Here is an 8,507-nt window from a genome sequence, read left to right as displayed (position 1 = left end):
AAAACTTGGCACTTCTGATAAACAAGCAGAAAACCCTTTGGACTTTCATCATAAAGCAGAAAAAAATACCACAAAACCAATGTTTCTGCCTCCTTCTTCAGATCACCTTTAAAATTAGCTTTCGAGCTTGGAAGCTGAGAACCTGCCAACGTTCCACCAGGGGGCACCATGCTATTTTCCAGGGGAGATTGAAAAATTCCTGTGGAAGTGAGGAAGTGTGCTGAAAAGAGCAGGAGTCAGAGAGGAAGAGTCATCAGAGTGGGGGTTTCTGAAGATGGGAGAGACTCAGATGACCATTGTAGATAAAAGGGGCTCAACATACACAGAAAGAAACGCTCTCTTGCTTGTTCCCTGTCACAGAAGTTTCTCATCTGCTCTCCTCCTCTAACACGTCCACTTCCCCCAGTGAATGACCCCATCATCATATATCCTGGTCTCCCTTGTGCCCACTCTCATCCCCTCCCTTTTTCTCCCCTTAATCTCTCACTCGTGGAGCTTTCTGCTCATAAGACAAACACCACTTTAGTTGCTCCCATATTAAACCGGCCTTTGACTCCACTTGTCTCTCAAACTACCACCCCATCTCCCTTCTGCCTTTCAGCTCTAAGCTCCTTGAACGTGCTGTGTACAATGACTGTTTGGAGTTCCTCTCCTGCAATTCAATCCTAGGCCCTCTCCAATCCAGCTTCTGCCCCTTGCACTCCACCAAAAGTGCTTTTGCCAAAGTCTCTAACGACCTCTTCTTAGCCAAAAAACAGAACCTGTACCCCATCCTCATCCTGCTTGACCTTCAGCCACCTGTGGGTACATCTATACGGCAAACAAACAAACAAAACCATAGCAGCAAGTCTCAGAGCCCAGGTGAACTGACGCAGGCTCATGCTGCAGGGCTAAAAATAGCAATGTAGACATTCAGGCTTAGGCTGGAGCCTGGGCTCCAAGACCCTCCCCTCTCACCAGGTTTCAGAGCCCAGGCTCCAGCCCAAGCCCAAATGTCTACAATGCTCTTTTTAGTCCCAGTGTGAGCCCTGTGGGCCCAAAGCAGCTGATCCATGCTCTACAACTCACTGCTGCAGTTCTTGTTTTTTGCTGTATAGACATACTCCTAGATACTATTGACCATGCTCTTCTTGAAATGTTGTCCTCCCTTGATTTCCATGACTCTGTCCTCTCCTCCTCTCTAATTATTCCTTCAGCACGTCCTTTGGATGGTCCTCCTTACCGCCCTCCAACTTTTCCGTGCAGCTTCTACAGGGCTCTGTTCTTGGTCCCCCTCTCCTCTCCCTCTACATCTTATCTTTTAATACTCTCATTGCAAACACAAATGCAACTACTAGCTCTATGCAGAGGACTCACAGATCTACCTCTCTACTAAAGACTTGTTTCCTTCTCTGTCCAAACTAAAATCTTGGCTTGTCTCTGACATCTCCTTGTGGATGCCTAGCTGGTGTCAGCTTGAGCACAACAGGACTAAACCAGAACTCTTAATCTTCTTCCTCCCCAACTCTTCCCGCCCCTCCCCGCAGCAAAAAAAATCCCAATCCTTCCTTGATCACTGGCAGGGGCGGCTCCAGGCCCCAGCACGCCAAGCGCGTGCTTGGGGCGGCATGCTGCGGGGGGCACTCTGCCAGTCGCCAGGAGGGCGGCAGGCGGCTCCGGTGGACCTCCCGCAGGCGTGCGGAGGGTCCGCTGGTCCCGCGGCTTTGGTGGAGCATCTGCAGGCACGTCTGCGAGAGGTCCACCGGAGCCGCGGGACCGGCGACTGGCAGAGCGCCCCCCCATGGCATGCCGCCGTGCTTGGGGCGGCGAAATGGCTAGAGCCGCCCCTGATTACTGTGGACAAATCCACCATCCTCCCTGCCACACAAGCTCATAACCTGGTTGTCATCTTCAATTCGGACAGCTTGCTAGGTCCTTACATCTAGGCTATGTCCAAATCTTGCTGATTATTTCTGCATAACATCTCTAAAATACCGCCTTCCTTATCCATCCACACAGCTAAAACCCTCGTCCAAGTTCTCATCATCTCACATCCTGATTACTGCAACATCCTTTTCTCTGGCCTTGACAAATGCTAAATATTTCCCTTCTTGTATCTATTCAGAATGCTGCTACAAAGCTCATTTTCCTAGCCTGTTGCTTTGACCATGTCACCTCTCTCTTTGCATCCCTCTACTAGTTCCCCCTTCTTTATTGCATCAAACATAAGCTACTTAGCTTAACTTTCAAGGCCCTTCAGTGCCTATCCATATGCTATCTACCATCGCTCATTCACTACCAAAGGTCAACTCCCACCTCTGATCAGCCATGTCAGCCTCCATCAAATTTTCAAATCTCTCTCATGCTGCCCCTCACACTTGGGATGGCCTCCCTGTAAATATCCACAAAGCTACTTCATTAGCCTCCTGAAAATTCTGCCTTAAAACTCTCCTTTGCCACGATTCCTACAAAAAACTTGACAATGGTTAGGCCATGGGCGTGCTAAAAACACTGCCCTACCATACGGACCAATATTGTCTCATTGTCTCCTTGTATTCTCCTGTCTCCATCTGGTGTCTCTTGTCTCATGCTTAGATTGTCAGCTCTTTGGGGCAGGGACCACCTTTTTGTTATGTGTTTGTGCAGTGCCTAGCACAATGGGGTTCTGCTTCATGCATTACAAGAAAGAAAGAAAGAAAATCTGAGCAATATGCCAGAGTCCAGGCATTTCAGGGGACAGGCAGAAGTAAAGGAAAGAGCTTTATCATCCAGACAGGCCAGAGCCTGTCACTTCTGTCAGGGCTTCTCCACACTTGGAAGATGCATCATGTTAGAATGATGTAAAACAATGTAGACAAGACCTGTCATGCTTAAAATCCTCTTGGCTGGTTCTGAGGTTTAACCACGACCATCAAGCACAGTGTTAAACAAGCACCGCTGGCCCTGTCTACCTGGAGTGTTTTCCAGTCTGGGGAGGTTTGAATGAGGGATTTGCTCTAGGCCCATCTTTAGATCCAGGTGCGTATCACTTTGAGTACGTCTACACTACGGGATTATTCCGATTTTACATAAACCGGTTTAGCAAAACAGATTGTATAAAATCGAGTGCGCGTGGCCACACTAAACACATTAAATCGGTGGTGTGCATCCACGGTCCGAGGCTAGCGTCGATTTCTGGAGCGTTGCACTGTGGGTAGCTATCCCGTAGCTATCCCATAGTTCCAGCAACCTCCCCCGCCCCTTGGAATTTCCGGGTTGAGATCCCAGTGCCTGATGGGGCAAAAATCATTGTTGCGGGTGGTTCTGGGTAAATGTCGTCAGTCACTCCTTCCTCTGGGAAAGCAACGGCAGACAAGCATTTCGTGCCTTTTTTCCCTGGATTGCCCTGGCAGATGCCATAGCATGGCAATTATGGAGCCTGTTTTGCCTTTTGTGACTGTCACCGTATGTGTACTAGATGCCGCTGATGGAGGCGATTCAGCAGCGCTACACAGCAGCATGTTTTTGCTTTTGCATGATAGCAGAGATGGTTACCAGCCATACTGTACCATCTACCATGCCATAAATTGGTAATAAGATGATCATGGTTACCAGTCCTTTTGCACTGCACCATTTGCTGCTGTTATAAGTGCCCCTGGCTGAGATCAGCCAGGGGCGCAAAAGCCAAAATTGGGAATGACTCCCTCCTTTTTGGTATCTAAAAATAGAATCAGTCCTGCCTAGAATATGGGTAAGTGTACTATAGAACCACTGTATCATAGAACCAGAGAGCACAGCTGCTCTATGTCAGATCCAGCAGAAATTATGAGCTGTATGCTATTCACAGGGGGTGCTCCTGCAACAACCCCACCTGTTGATTCCGTTCTTCCCCCAGCCTTCCTGGGCTACCGTAGCAGTGTCCCCCCACTTGTGTGATGAAGTAATAAAGAATGCAGGAATAAGACCCAGTGACTTGTTAGTGAGAAATGAGTGGAGGGCAGCCTCCAGCTGCTATGATAGTCCAGACAGGACATTAAGCAGTGCGGAGAAGAGGAGCCCAGCATCCCGCTGCTAGTCCAGGGGCAATTGAATCTTTTCTTTACACATGAAGGGTGGGGGCTGATGGAGCTCAGCCCCCTGTTGCTATGATGAAGACAGTTACCAGCCATACTGCACCATCTACCAGGAAAAATTAGGAGCAGGCGCCCTTGATTGACCTCACTGATGCTAGTCGGCATGGTTACCAGTCCTTTTGCACTGCCCCATGTACCAATAGGCTGATGATGACGATGGATATCAGTCGTATTGCACCATCAGCCACCCATGGCGGGGGGGAGCAAGGATGTTGGTGTTGAGTGCTGCAGCATCGCGTCTATCTGCAGCATTCAGTAAAGATAGGGTGACATGTAAAAGAGTCAAGAGAGGATTGTTTTCCCTTTCACTTCTGGGGGTAGGGGTGTGTGTGCGTAAATTGCCGAGCTATGCCCTGAACCACCGCGGACACTGTGTTTGACCCTAGAAGCATTTGGAGCTCAGCCAAGAATGCAAATACTTTTCAGAGACTGCAGGAACTGTGGGATAGCTTGAGTCCTCCAGTCCATGAATGTCCATTTGATTCTTTGGCTTTCCGTTACGCTTGTCACGCAGCAGTGCGCTGAGTCCCTGCTATGGCGTCTGTCTGGAGATTTTTTTTTTAAATGATTTTGAATTTCGTCTTCTGTAACGGAGCGCTGATAGAACAGATTTGCCTGCCCTTACAGCAATCACATCCGCATGGTCCATGCTGGAGCTCTTTCTTTATTTTGATTTTTAACTGCATCGCCACCCGTGCTGATCGGAGCTCCACGCTGGGCAAACAGGAAATATTCAAAAGTTCGCGGGGCTTTTCCTGTCTACCTGGCCACTGCATCCGAGTTCAGATTGCTGTCCAGAGCGGTCAGTGGTGCACTGTGGGATACCACCTGGAGGCCAATACCGTCGATCTGCGGCCACACTAACCCTAATCCGATATGGTAATTCCGATACTAGCGCTACTCCTCTCGTTAGGGAGGAGTACAGAAATCGATTTAAAGAGCCCTTTATATCGATATAAAGGGCCTCTCAGTGTGGACGGGTGTGGCGTTAAATCGGTTTTACGCTCCTAAAACCGGTTTAAACGCTTAGTGTAGACCAGGCCTTTAATATCTGAGACATCCCCTGTCAGGGGGAGGACGGAGCATCATGGTCTAATTGGTATTTCCCATCTCTAACTATTATGATCCTAATACGCTGTCTGACTATTTGTGTACCAGAGGGCAAAGGTCATTATGCTAATGAGAGGCAAATGTTTCCCTTAGAGTCATACATGCCCAAAGGGAACCCAGCAATGACAGAAAAATGTCATGCTCACAATGGGTCCCTCTCGTTGCACTACAGGGAGTGGACTCCTCCAGAGAGAGGCTGATATTTCAATGCTGCATATCTCCTTTAAGTCATGATGCGGGGGTAGGAAAGTAACACTGATGTACAGTGAAATGCACTACCCTCCTCTCACTCCGCCGGCCTTGCAGCAGTGCTAGACAGAGCAGTTCCCAGCGATGACCCAAATAGATCAGAAGAAATCAGAACTAGTCCCACAGCCCTGACCCTTCTTCACCCATCCTGGGTCCTGGGAAATAGAAATGCTGAAAGAGAGAGAGGGTGATAATGGAGGATAGTGAGGCCTGATTCTGTGAGGTGCTGAGCATGGAACCTGAAGGCAGCAGGGTTAGATATGAGTTTTCGGTGCAATGTGGCAGTGAACAAGGCTGACAGCTTGGTGCTGCATACATAGTGGCACTGTGCCCCACGTCTGGACAGAAACGGTCCCTCTCTAAACAGCTCTGGTGTGTCTGCAGTAATGGGTTCATTTCGAGGAATCTCGGTACCTGAAAGACAAACTGGAGGAAGCTGAGAGCAAGACAGACAATCAGGGCTCAGGGATTGATGTGGGAAGAGAGATTACACTGAGACCTGGTTTACTTTATAAAATTAGGTCAAACCAACTACATTGCTCAGGGTTGTGTCAGTGACGTAATTAAGCTAACCTAGCCCCCGCCTAGACAGCACTAGGTTGACGGAAGAATTCTTCTGTCAACCTAGCTACTGCCTCTTGGGGTGGTGAACTACCTGCGTCTATGGGAGAACTCCTCCCATCACGGAAGGGAGTGTCTACATTGAATCTCTACAGCAGTGCAACTGTGCCACTGTAGCATTGCAAGTGTAGACAAGCCCTAAGTAAACAACTACTAAGGGGAGAGGGGGAGGAACATGATAACAGTAAAGGAAGGTGGAGCAGAACCAGCAGCTACCCTTAAAGAGGACACTAGACCCTTGTGGCCTTCCTCCTAATTAGCTAACGTCGCATAGATGGATACCTGAGCCTGTTGCCAGTAGGGTTGTGTTGGCAGGAAGGTTAGGGCCAGCAAGGGTGGACTGGCTAATCAGGGCCGACGAAGCTGGGGAAGCCAGGCCCTAGGCCCCCTTCCGGACCACCGGGCCCTAGTAATTTGTACCAGCTTCCCCCCCTCTCGTCGGCCCTGAGGGACAGAGGTAAATTTGGGTCTGAAATGAGCAACACTCCCTTTCAATGGAGGGGGCGGGCACTGTTAAGGAGGGAAGGGGGATACCAAAATGCCAACGGTGCCCAACACGGAGAGAAGAGAAGCTGCTCCCTTGACCTCTTTTCCTCTCCTTTATTATGTCCCCCTGTCCCTTGCTCCGGGCCTGTAGTTAGTGAAGCAGAACTCAGCGCTATTCTGTTTTGAGCAAGCAGAGCTAGTCAAAGAGAAGAAAGGCTCCTTGTCTGGAGGGTCATGGCTCTAATCCGCTCATGTGTCCACGACAGAAAAGAGAGCGACAGAGTGAGAAAGACAGACCTGGTTTGTATGCCAGTTCCCTCTCTTTTATACCCTCTCGCCCATGCCAGCCATCGCCCTCTCACAAAAGACAGTCTCCCCTCCCGGCCAACTAACCAAGCAACTAAATTGAAGAGCTGCCTGCAGCCTCTCAAATTAAAAGTGATTAAACATCTTATTAAAGCACATGTGTCATTCTGCTGAATGGGAGGCACATTCCTTTGCAGTGAATGTGAAATCAATTCAAGGGACCAATTTAACACAGTGTGGCACCTCTTACCCCTTCCCTGCTTGGCCTGCACCCTGTCTGTCTTGTGTCCCACTGTATTGGAGTGAGGCCCTGGACAGGACCCAGACCCCTCTAATGTACCTGATTACCCAGGCTGTCAGTCCTGTCCTTTCTAGGACTAGTTTTGCCTCTATTCCATACAAGACCTTCTGTTATCTCACTTTCCCCCTCCATTATTGATAGCAGATACACTGGAGCATTAAACCTGAGGCTACAGAAGACTTTTAGGTAACAATTAGCAAAGCACGTTATAAACATTACCCCTCACATCAGCTAGAAAAGGTTCATCAACCTCATTATACACATGGGGAAACCGAGGCACAGAGCGGCAAAGTGACTTGCCCAAGGCCCCAGAGGGAATGTGTGCAAAAGATGGGATTGGCGCTCCTGGCTCCCAGTCATGTATTACCACCCTTTGGGTCTAGGCAGGAACAAGAAAACAATCAAACTCCATGTATCTGGATGGAACGGCTAACTTCAGTGGCTCAGATACTACGTTGACAGGCGCAGTATAGGAACCTAGACAGAACTGAACTGACCAGACAGACTAGAATTGTCGAGGGGAACCCCTAAGCTGAAGTAATTTACATCTTCCGGAGCTCTTAACGCGTTGGTTACATGAACATGGGAGCCCTTAGATTTACTCATATACTCCAGCCTGACTGCTGCTCTCAGTTACACCCCCGTAACCCACTGAAGTCTGTGGGCATGCATGGGTGTAACCGGTGGTGAGCTGGAGCAGGTTCCCACAGGTTCCCAAGAACCAGTTGCTAAAATTAGATCTCCGTGGAGAACTGGTTGTTAAAGGGCCGGGGGGGGGGCAAAGAACTCCGGTCCGCGGGCCGGACCAGCCTGTTGCTCTCAGGATTCCCAGCTGGGGAGGCTGAGGCTCCCCCGGCCTTTCCCCCGCTTCCCCCCAGCTGCAGCGTGGCCAGCCGCCGGCACCAGCTGGGCAGCTCAGCTGAGCTCTGAAGTAATCCTGTTGCCACTTTTTGAGAGGCCCAGCAAGGTGGGGAAGGGGTCCTGCTGCAAGCTCCAGGGCTGGCCGGAGGGGAGGGGGCAAGTGGGGCAATTTGCCCGAGGCCCCTGGCCTCATGAGGATGTCTCCCCCCCACAGAGCTGCAGCATGGCCAGCAGCTGGGCAGCTCAGCTGAGCTCCTGAGTCGTCCTGCTGCTTTAAGCTGCCGGCAAGGTAAGGGGGGAGGGGGCTGCAAGCTCTAGAGTTGCCGGGGGGGCAAGTGGCCCCATGGGTATGTATCCCCCTGCCCCGGCCCCTCCCCCCCATAAATCAGAACTTTTTATAGGGAACCGGTTGTTAAGATTTTGGCTGCTCATCACTGGGTGTAACAATGGACAGAATTTGTCTCTTAGGTTCACAGCCATTT

This window comes from Mauremys reevesii, linkage group 2 (genome assembly GCF_016161935.1).
Source record: "Mauremys reevesii isolate NIE-2019 linkage group 2, ASM1616193v1, whole genome shotgun sequence".
In the NCBI taxonomy this organism is placed as follows: domain Eukaryota; kingdom Metazoa; phylum Chordata; order Testudines; family Geoemydidae; genus Mauremys; species Mauremys reevesii.
Note: the sequence above shows the minus strand (reverse complement) of the source record.